Source organism: Ovis aries, chromosome 13 (assembly GCF_016772045.2).
Source record: "Ovis aries strain OAR_USU_Benz2616 breed Rambouillet chromosome 13, ARS-UI_Ramb_v3.0, whole genome shotgun sequence".
In the NCBI taxonomy this organism is placed as follows: domain Eukaryota; kingdom Metazoa; phylum Chordata; class Mammalia; order Artiodactyla; family Bovidae; genus Ovis; species Ovis aries.
Genome location: NC_056066.1, coordinates 81,589,498 through 81,600,484, shown reverse-complemented (window position 1 = coordinate 81,600,484; position 10,987 = coordinate 81,589,498). Strand labels below are relative to the sequence as shown.

At 50.0% G+C, this 10,987-nt stretch overlaps 1 long non-coding RNA gene across 2 annotated transcripts; it reads right to left on the bottom strand.

Annotated features, from left to right (window-relative positions):
* Positions 1 to 741: 741 nt before the first annotated feature.
* LOC114117642 (uncharacterized) lies at positions 742 to 9,343 on the bottom strand. Of its 2 annotated transcripts, XR_006055762.2 has the most exons (3): positions 7,365 to 9,343; positions 3,863 to 4,070; positions 742 to 1,652 (listed from the first exon to the last, which is right to left on the bottom strand). It is a non-coding gene; the product is annotated as an uncharacterized LOC114117642 (long non-coding RNA). The 2 variants fall into 2 exon arrangements; XR_006055761.2 differs by having other exon boundaries at positions 3,863 to 9,343.
* Positions 9,344 to 10,987: the final 1,644 nt, after the last annotated feature.

The window sequence follows — 10,987 nt, the reverse complement described above, 5'->3', positions numbered from 1 at the left end:
AACACGTCAATGTTTTCTGGATCATAGAAATCAGAAGGGGCTAATTTGAATTCTTTTTTCTCCTCTCTTCTTCAAATGTCGTATTTCTTTCCAAATTCCATGCCGCTCAAAACATGATCAAGATACATTTTTCACATAAAGTGCGATCTTGTTTTCTTAAGGATATGCCCGCCACAGAGAGCTAAAGCTTGGCTTGATGCACCTTACCACCAATTGCAACACACAGGCACCCACACACATAACGCACACGTGTGTGTTCAGCCTTAGAAGAACGTCAGGAATGTGTTCATTTATTGATGAGGTCATAAAACATATATTCCCCTAAAGGTTTTCATCTCAGCTACTTTAAGGTTGATGGAATTAGGATCTGAATTTTATTTTTTTTTTTTCACAACAGCCTGAAAAAATAGTTGAGCCTTGGAAAAAAATCATGTCCTACCTATGAGAAAGAAATATCAAAATGACATGTAATAGATGTTTAATAAGTATCTAGAAAATATCAAACTATGTCAGTAACCAGTTGTTACTCAAGTTAGTACTGATACATATACATATGTGTGTATAGTATATGCTTATATGAGTATGTATCAGTATTAACTTGATACATATACGTGTGTGTATAGTATGCACTTATATGAGTATTTATGTATATATGAAAATACGATTTAGTGTGGAATTTGCTTGAAGTTAAATCTGTTATGGTATGTGGTAGAAAATTCCAGCTGTAAAAAGACCCTCTTATTTTGCTAAATTTTTATTGAAGTATAGTTGATCTACAGTGCTGTGGCAGTTTCAAGCGTACAGCAAAGTCATTCAGTTACACATATATACACATCTCTTCTTTCTCAGGGTCTTTGCCCTTATAGTTTATTACAAATACTGAGGACAGTTCTGTGTGCTACTCGGTAGGCCCTGTTAGCCATCTATTTTGTATATAATTGTGTGTATCTGTTAATCCCAAACTCTTAATGTATCCCTCACCCTGCCTTTCTCCTTTGGTAACCATAAATTTGTTTTCTATGTCTATGGAAGACCCTGACTTTGGAGGAAAAAATGGGGTGGCAGGCAGATTCAAAGATCCAGCTGCATTTTGGATCAGGCATCTAAAGAACAACCCAGAGCAATCATTTTCTGCTTCCTGTCCATCACGCTTTTTGCATATTTCTTGTAATTAGCTGCCTGCCTGGCCCGTTCTCACAGCACTCATGCTCCGGGTGTCTCGTGAGCACTGAATGGCGGTCACCTTCTTCTCTGAGACTCAGCCTGATGCGCGTCTTCGAAGCCCCACCAGGCTCCGCTCTGGCACCGGGAGGAGGAGACAAACCAACAGTGTCTCCTCGCCCGACTCCTTGGCAGGAGGCAGCCTGCTCCCCGGGGAGGGTGAGGACAGGGCCCGGGAACCGGGTGACCTCCACTCCCCGACGTGGGCTGAGTGAGTCACACCCAGGCCTGCCGTTGCTTCTCCTAGCTGGGTCTGGCAAGCCCGACAAACAGGCAGTTTGCCTTTTGATGTGTCCAGACACAGGAGTGATTCAGCCTGGCCCTCTCTGGAGGGAGCGTGGAGAAGCTCTGGAGGGCAGGCAGCCTTTGTGAGGTCTCTGCTCCACAAACTCAGGATGAGGGCTCCTCAGTCACTCACCCCCTCTCTTTCCCTGAAAGAACCGGAGGATGAATCACCGGCTTGAAGGAGCCTGTTCTTTCCTTCCTAATAAACAGAATTCAAGCCTCCAAGCCCTATTAAACATTCCCTCTGACACGGCCTGTCTCCCCACAGCCGGAAGGCATCGGATGGCAAGGAGCGTGGTTTGCCCAGGTAAACACACTTCCCTTGTCAACTGCAGGCTGTTTTCCACACGGGGGTTCTAAACCTGGAAGGTGGTTGAGGCGAGATCTGTGATCTCTGGAAAGACCATCGCCATCTGGGTGGATGTGTATGTGTGCGGATTTTGGGGGACAAGGTTCACAGCTGGGAGCTTGTGTTTCTTAAGTTTGTGCTCGGAGCCAGGCACTGTCCTCAGCACGCATTTAACCCTCCCGACTCACTCAGGAGCTTCTGCTGCTATTTTCCTTATCCCCACCTTGCGAATCTCAAATTAACCAACCGATAACACCAACCAACAACCACGAGTCAGACCCGGGACGCTGGATCCGGCACGTGAGCTCCCGTCCCGGCACTGCAGCGCCTCCTGCGGTGAGACAGACCTAAAGTAACTGATGTGTCCTGGGTTCCGGCTTCCCTGGTGACTCAGACCGTCAAGAATCTGCCTGCACTGCAGGAGACCCAGGGTTCAATCCCTGGGTCGGGAAGATCCCCTGGAGAAGGGAAAGGCTACCCACTCCAGTGTTCTTGCCTGGAGAATCCCATGGACAGAGGAGCCTGGTGGGCTATAGTGCATGGGATTGCAAAGAGTGGGACGTGGCTGAACTACTAACACTTTCACTTTGACTTAACTGAATCTAGTCTAAGTGGGAAACTGTGAAGAGAATTTAGACCCAACAAAGGAGAAACAGAAAGTGATCTGGGTTATCTGTTGCTTAGGCTACCAGGATATTTCGCATACTTTCCTGGGCTTCGTAGGTACAGCTTATGTAAAATCTCACGAGCAACAGCTGCCTGCAAAATTCATCTAATATTCCCAGAAACTGGGTTTCCTCCCTTGGATCTTCGATGTCCCTAGACAAAGATACTCTGTCTCCCCACCATCGTTTCACAGAGAGTATCTTCTCTAGGGACACACACAGCTAGGGAGATGGGTCTTCATAGGCACAACAAGTTCACATTTAATGAGACAAGCATTGTCCACAGTCCACTGTTTCTCTCTCCCAATGTAACGTGGGATACGAATTTATTCTTGGTTCCCAGGTAGTTCAATCAGTAAAGAATATGCCTACAATGCAGGAGAAAGTGAAAGTTGCTCAATCGTGTCCAACTCTTTGCGACCCCATACAGTCCATGAAACCCAGGTCTCCCGCATTGCAGGTGGATTCTTTACCAGCTGAGCCACAAGGGAAGCCCACAGTGCAGGAGACTGGGTTTCAGTCCCCGGGTCGGGAAGATCCCCTGGAGAATGTAACGGCAACCCACTCCAGTGTTCTTGCTTGGGAAATCCCATGGACAGAGGAGCCTGGCAGGCTACAGTCCACGCGGTTGCAGAGTCAGATGCAACTTGGACCACAAGCCACCACCATCATCGTGGCCACAGGCTCTGGTGGAAGGAGTCAAGCTCTGGAATCAGTCCTGTCTGTTATTTAATGGTGGGAAGCAAGATGCCCATAAAAACCATTAGCCGTGGAAGTGTTAGTGGCCCTACTATTATTTATACTACTTATGACTTTGTTTGTGGGCCAGATACTGTGCTAGAAGTGTGGCATGTGTTACATTGTTTAATCCCCACAGCTTTCCACGGGAGGGACTCTTATTATCTATGTTTTGCTGATAAGAAACAGAAGTGGCCAGAAGTCGGGCAAGAAGTTGACTAGAGCCACACGCGACAGAAGCTCCGACCGGGAATCGCACTAACGTGACCGTCCCGCGAGATGCCTGTGCACCGCTGGGTCTGGGAGTGTGTATCTGTGTGTACGGGTGTGTATGTATCCAACTGGTCACCCACACTTTCTTCAGTGAAAACTCGCATTTCTACCCCTCGCTCTTCAATTATAATGCATCTTTCCAAAACGGTCTGAAGCACAGAGACTGGTGTAGCATTTCTTTGATGGATGTCGTCTGCTCAATGACTTTACTGGGGAGTGTTTTAAAGTAAACACATTTGTTCACCAGAGGAGAAACAATAATCTGGGGAAACTGCCTCGCCTTAAATGAAAGCCTGAACCTGAAACAGAAATCCACAGGCTTATGACTCACCTCTGACTCACTCTCCCAGTCTGCTCGGAAATCCAGGAGAAAGACTTAGAGCCCAGCTGGGTGTCACACGGCTGTTTTTCTGGTTGTTGCCTTCAAGATGCAAGGACGGAATCAAGACGCAGAATCAACAGTGCGTGAAAAATGAAAAACCAGCTTTGCAGGCCGTGTCTTGTTCCAAGTTCAGAGGTGGAGATGGTTCCAGTGGCTGCTTTCATGGAGGAAAGAGTAGTATTTGGATATTAATGGTTTACCAAGTTGTATTTTTTGCTCTATTTTTGAACTTTGCTAAGCAAAAACCTGCACCTTCTGAACCCGGACTCTGAACGTCCTCTCTCTAGTTTACTATAAAAAGAAGATTCTTTAATAAAAGCTAGTGGTGGGATGAGAGTTTAAAACATTCTTTAATCTTAATAGCTTTCCTTGTGGTTCCTGAATTTATGGCTGAACAAGCACGAGGGGGTGAATGGTAGGCAGGAAACACAAGTAAAACATTGCCTTCATTTGAGGTCCTGATTCAGGATGAAGAAGCAAGGAAATTATCACACCAAAGGTGGCTGACCTAAGTGAACAGGGCACCCTTGGAAGAAAACAACACTTGACAGGAAGCGAGACGGGAGCTCTGCTGTCAGGAAATGTGCGGAGTGCTGGAAGATTCTGCAACCCAGGTCACAAACAGGCAGGCTCTGAGCCAACTGAGGGCCTCAGGAAGGCTTTGCTTGGCTTGTAGGGTATGTCTTAAACTTTTGAATTCACCAGCGATTTTTAAAACTCGGGAGGTTCCATTCTCCAACCTGGGATCTCCACTTCTGTTGGAAAGCAGTTCCCGTGGCATCGTCCATGCAGCCTGGTAACGGAACCCCCTCTGAGGAGGTCAGGTCCTCTCTGGTTTGCCCTGCGCTCCACTCTCTCCCGTAGTCTCCCACTGGTCTGTTTCACTCGCCGACGCCCTTGCCTCACCTTCTTCGCCCTTGTGGCGTTAGCATGTGTTAAAGGACCAGGCGCAAGACCTTCTTTTAACTCCAGCCCCCATTCCTGTCCCTCCAAAATGAAAAAGAAAAAAACAGTTGAACAAGTAAAAGTCTGTCTACAGATTTCTTCAGCTGTGAAATTCTGTAAGAGGAGAGCCCCGCATCCCACACATCTCCTGTCCTGAAACATGGCTCAGTGCCCCGAGCGTCTGCTCCTCACTCCCCAACAGTAGCCAGGGAAGACAGATGCCTCGTCCTCTAGAGTCGGTCTCATTTCCCTAGCGATTAGCAACAGGCATGCTCATGGATGTATGTGTTTCAACTGAAACCTCTGAAAAAGCGCCCTAGCTCTTGTAATGTTCTCCTCCATTGTTAAAGAGCAGGATTCCTTACAGCGTTGCTTCGTGACTAACAAAGGTTGGGTTTGTGTTTCCCTCTGAGCAGCTCCTCAGCACTCCCACTGTCGACGCAGGAACCTTCAGGCAACAAGGAGATGAGGCAGCGCCCCCAAAGGCCCTGCACCCTGACACAGAGAGCCTGACCTCTCCCTTACGGCTGTTCCAACGTGCCCGAGAGACAACATGCAGTGTCCACGGCAGGCACTCCGACCCCCGGATGCTCAGCCGTTATCCAGCACTCAGTGAGGGAGACAGGCAGGGAGTGAGCCGCCCTGCTCATTTACTCCTGCAGAGATACGGTGCCTAGAAAACGAGTAAGCACCACTGTGCTGAGGGGCTCAGCTCCCCAGCCCAGAGATGAGCAAACGATAGACAGCACTGACCCCGATCCACCTTTCAGTGGCTTCTCCATCAGGGGGCAAGAGTATAAAATGACACCTACCCCGCAGGAGGACACCCACCCCGCAGGACGACACCCACCCCGCAGGAGGACACCCGCCCCGCAGGAGGACACCCGCCCCGCAGGACGACACCTACCCTGCAAGATGGCTGCAAGAGTTAAAAACAGCTAAGCACGCAATGCCCTGAGCTCAGACCCTGGAATACGTCTGTCGTGATAAGGGCAGTGATAGCAGCAACCGTATTTACTGAAAACCAGGAGCACTGGCCTCTGTCACCTGCTTGACACCCTCAGCGCGCCACGGGGCTGGCAGGACCCTAGTTCCCAGCCGGGGCTTGACACCCTCAGGGCACCATGGGGCTGGCAGGACCTTAGTTCCCAGCCGGGGCTTGACACCCTCAGGGCACCATGGGGCTGGCAGGACCTTAGTTCCCAGCCGGGGCTTGACACCCTCAGGGCACCATGGGGCTGGCAGGACCCTAGTTCCCAGCCGGGGCTTGACACCCTCAGCGCGCCACAGGGCTGGCAGGACCTTAGTTCCCAGCTGGGGCTTGACACCCTCAGCGCGCCATGGAGCTGGCAGGACCTTAGTTCCCACCTGGGGCATTCCATCATGCTTTTTTTTTTAATGAGAACCAGTAATGGACTCAGAGATGTTAAGAAACTTTCACAAGATCACACAGCAGTGAAATGTTGGAGCCAGAATCTGAATCTAATGTTTGCCATCCTAACCACACTGCTATCTACTTATTTAATGTTCGTGAAAATATTGGAAGTGGATGCTATCGATGGCTCCATTTTACAGATGAGCAAACTGAGGCCCTAAACAGTTGAATAACTTGTCTCAGGTCACCTGCATCAGGAGTCTCTTATCCACTGTCCTGCATGCCAGGCACTATACAGAGTCCTCCACACACGGTTCCGTTTGATCTTTGCAAACCATTTAAAAAAGGGATTATCACTCCATGTTATAAATCGGGACACTGAGACTTGCCGACATGCCGTAAGCTGCTTCCAGTTGTCACCGTTTCATCTCTAAGTCATGTCCAACTCTTTCGTGACTCCATGGACGGTGGCCCGCCAAGCTCCTCTGTCCACGGAATTCTCCAGGCAAGAATACCATTTCCTCCTCCAAGGCATGTTGCTGACCCAGGGAACGAACCCACGTCTCTTGCATCTCCTGCACTGGCAGGCAGATTCTGTATCCCTGAGCCCCCTGGGAAGCCCGGATTCTAGTTACACAGTGGTGATACAGTGTTCCTGCGATCCAGGTCTGGCTATGGCTGGCCACAGAGCCCTTTACTGCCACAAACCCAGCGGCCACCTCCCCCTGTTCCCTGGGCCCACATCGCAAGTGGGCTCTTCTCTCCCTCCCCTGGGTCTCTTTTTCTCATCAGTGTAAAAAGCTAGGATTCTTTAGAGCTGGCCTCACACTGGAACTAAACTTTAATCTCAGGAACTCACGCAAAGGTCACAGGTCCTGAATAGAGACCTGGAGGTCTGCCAATGATTGCCAGCTGAACCCTGTCACCTCTGCAACTCACTGCAGTCACTGGGTTCACCTATTACAAAACCCAGTGACATCTTCTGCTGGCCTTTGAGACAAACAATTAAAAACTGTTCTCTCACCAAACAAGTAGAAAACTCAGAGAGAAAAGTTCACCCCTTTGAAAAGTCTTCATGTAAACGTAATTGGTCCCAGCTAAGAGACTGATCAGTTAGCTTTATAAACTTACCTAAAAGGAACAGTTTTCTCCCTAAAACGTGGAAAAGATCAGGAAGCTCCAAGTAGATAAATGCTGAGATTCAGTCTGTATCACTTAGGGTTTGTTCAGTGAAGCAGAACCAGGGTGAGCGATCTGGAAGAGGGATTTCCTATGGAACTGGACCTTATGCAACAGTGGGAGCAGGGCAAGGCCCCTCCAGCCAGGGTCTCTTCACTCCCCTCTTCTAAACCCGGCGCGGATTTCTCCTGCAGGCAGCCCTGTGTTCTTGTGCGAGAGAAACCTTGCTCACGGGCGGCACTCGTTGAGGGCGACACTTCTGCAATTTGCTCTCAAACAGTTCTGCAGAAAAGCAACGTCTGTACATACTATATTGGGCTTCCCGGGTGGTGCCAGTGGTAAAGAACCCACCTGCCAACGCAGGAGACGGAAGAGAAGCGGGTACGATCCCCGGGTGGGGAAGGTCCCGTGGAGAAGGCTGTGGCAACCCACTCCAGTATTCTTGTCTGGAGAATCCCACGGACAGAGGAGCCTGGTGAGCTACAGTCCAAATGGTCGCAAAGAGTGGGACACGACTGAAGCGACTCAGCACACATGCGCATACCGTATTACGGGCTTCCCCGGTGGTGCAGCGGTAAAGAGCTTGCCTGCCAGTGCAGGAGGTGCAAGAGATGTGGGTTCATTCCCTGGGTCAGGAAGATCCCCTGCAGAAGGAAATGGCAGCCTGCTCCAGCATTCTTGCCAGGATAATCCCATGGACAGGGGAGCCTGGCGGGCTACAGTCTGTGGGGTTGCAGAGAGTCGGACACGGCTGAGTGCGTGCACACCAATTATATTAACACACACAGTACATACGACATGGCACATGGTCTCAGAGGCAGGAACAGGAGACGTGGCAAAAGGTGAATTAGAACATGGGCGAGAGGTGAAAACGGCATTCCTGGTGTTCACAGAACGTCCTTTTCCAACATGTTTGCAGTTTGAGATTTTCAAAATAGTTGAAATTTTTTCAAAAGTGCATGAATGAATGCATGAATGCATGAATTCACACAGCGGAATATTATTTGGCCTTTAAAAAGAAGGAAATCCTGCCAAGTGCAGAAATGTGGCTGAACCCTGAGGACACCGTGCCAAGTGAAAGAGCCACCATATGGATGACCCACCTATACGGTCCATATAGCCATGATCCACCTGGAGGACAGCTTCAACCTGATCAAGCTCACAGAGCGAAGGATGGGACGGTGGGGGCCGGCTGCTGAAGGGTGTGCCCGTTATGTAAGATGAGTAACTTCTTGAATGTGCTGTGCAGCATGGGGTCTAGAGATAACACACAGCCTTACACACGGAAATTCTGGTAAGAGGATGGATCTCACGTGAAGTGTTCTTATCGCAATAAAATTCAAAAGCAATTTTTTAACCCAACTCACCGCATATCCATCCACAAGAGTAGAATTGTTTTGAGTTTCCACCTGGCTTCCTGGGAAGATAAGCCCTTCAAGGAATACAGTGGCCCTCCCTGTCTTTGCTGAGTCAGTTCAGGGTCAGACATTTCACCTTTAGCAGGGTGCTGAGTCTGTAACTTACAAGATATTGTGTACAACATTATCTGCTTTGGATTTAACACACATATTGTAATGCGCTGCTTTACTCACTCACACACACACCCGTGGTCTTGTCCCCGTTGACACTGATCTCAGCCGTGAACTTGATGCCGCACTTGCCCCTGCTGTCAAGTCACACTTTAACCGGAAGGCCGCACACCTCCTTGGCCTCCCTGAACCTCCCACAGGAGCTCAGGCGTGACTCCGCCAGGCCTGACTCCCTCTGTGGGTCTCGTCCTCCTGCGGACTGGCTGGGGCGAGCAGCGGAAACACTGCTGCGTGAGGCGGGAAGCGACGCTGTGGACCCGGCCCGGGGGCTCGGCCACCCGGCGGCCGGCGCGGCGCCTCGCCCTCGGCTGTCCCCAGGGCGGCTCGCGGAGGGGACGCCGCCCCAGGGCAGCCGCAGTCAATGAGTAACTCGACCCCGCCGCAGGGCGCACTTCATGACCTCTCCTCCGAGCCCAGCGGAAAACAAGTCCCAGCACTCGGAACTGAAATCCATCAACCTCAGACCTTTTACAGAGCCTTCATAGCAGGAAGAAACCGCTGCTCTGAAAAACGCACATCTCAGCATAAGTGAGAATCGCGTTTTACAGTCCCACCACTTTTATCTGTAAGAGACAGGAAAGAGGAGAGGGAACAGACAAAACACGTAATAAACGCGAGTTTAAATCTCCGAAACATCGCAAGCATACAGAAGAGCATTCACCACCCAGCTTTGTCAGACCTTAACGTTGCCGGTTAGGCCCTAATACTTCTGAGAAATGGAATAAGACAGATAGAGCTGAATTGTTTCCCTCTCTGGGCTTCGCCAGCGGCTCAGGGGTAAAGAATGCGCGTGCAGTGCAGATGTGGGTACCATCTCTGGGTGAGGAAGATGCCCGGACGAGGAAATGGAGCCCCACCCCAGGACTCTTGCCTGGAGAATCCCATGGGCAGAGGAGCCTGGTGGGCTACAGTCCACAGGGCCACAAGGAGCTGGGCATGACTGAGCGACTAAACGATAACGAGTCCCCCCTTCCTCTTTTCTCAGAGACAGTGGCTCTCCTGACTGTGCTATCCGTTACCCCAAACATGGTTTATGATCACTACCTATGCTGCTGAGTCGCTCCAGTTGTGTCCGACTCTGCGCGACCCCACAGTCGGCAGCCCACCAGGCTCCCCATCCCTGGGATTCTCCAGGCAAGAGCACTGGAGTGGGTTGCCATTTCCTTCTCCAATGCATGCAAGTGAAAAGTGAAAGGGAAGTTGCTCAGTCGTGTCCGACTCTTCGAGACCCCATGGACTGCAGCCCACCAGGCTCCTCCGTTCATGGGACTTTCCAGGCAAGCGTACTGGAGTGGGGTGCCATTGCCTTCTCCTATGCACATATCCATAATACGTGGTATTGTTTCACGTGTCTTTCTGTAATTTGCTCTTTATTCAACAGAATGCTCTTGAGATCTTGCCTTGCTGATACTGTTCATTTGGGCTCCAGCTCACTAATTTTAACGTTGGTGTAAGGTGCCGTTGAAAGACTTTGTCCCCATCTGTTTACCCGTCAGCTCGCTGCTGGGCCTTCGGTTTGTGTCCGGTTCTCACGCTGCCCTGCTGGCAAGGTCCGCGCGCTCGGTGCGAGGGCTCCTCCCGGACGTCACTGCGCTGCTGGGCTGCACTTCCGCTTTCTGATTAGACCTCGACAGGTGCTTCCGCCACGTGGGTGCAGTCCCGGCCCCTGCGCGTCCTGTGTGACGTTCCTGCTGCTGCACATTTCAGCGCGATCTTATTCCAGATATTTGGTCCAGTGAACCAAACCCCTGAATTAAAGTGAGTACCTATAATTCACTGGGGAAAAACACTCTTATAAACATGTAACTTAAAATAGCATCACTTTTATCCCTTATTCCTTATACATATATTTGCATTTTATATAAAATGCACTTACCTCTGAAATAAATTAACAGCCTTCTAACATAAATGTCAACATCATGCTAATAATAATCATTTAAAAATAACAGCTAATATATATGGAGTATGGACTGGGCGTTAGGAGTT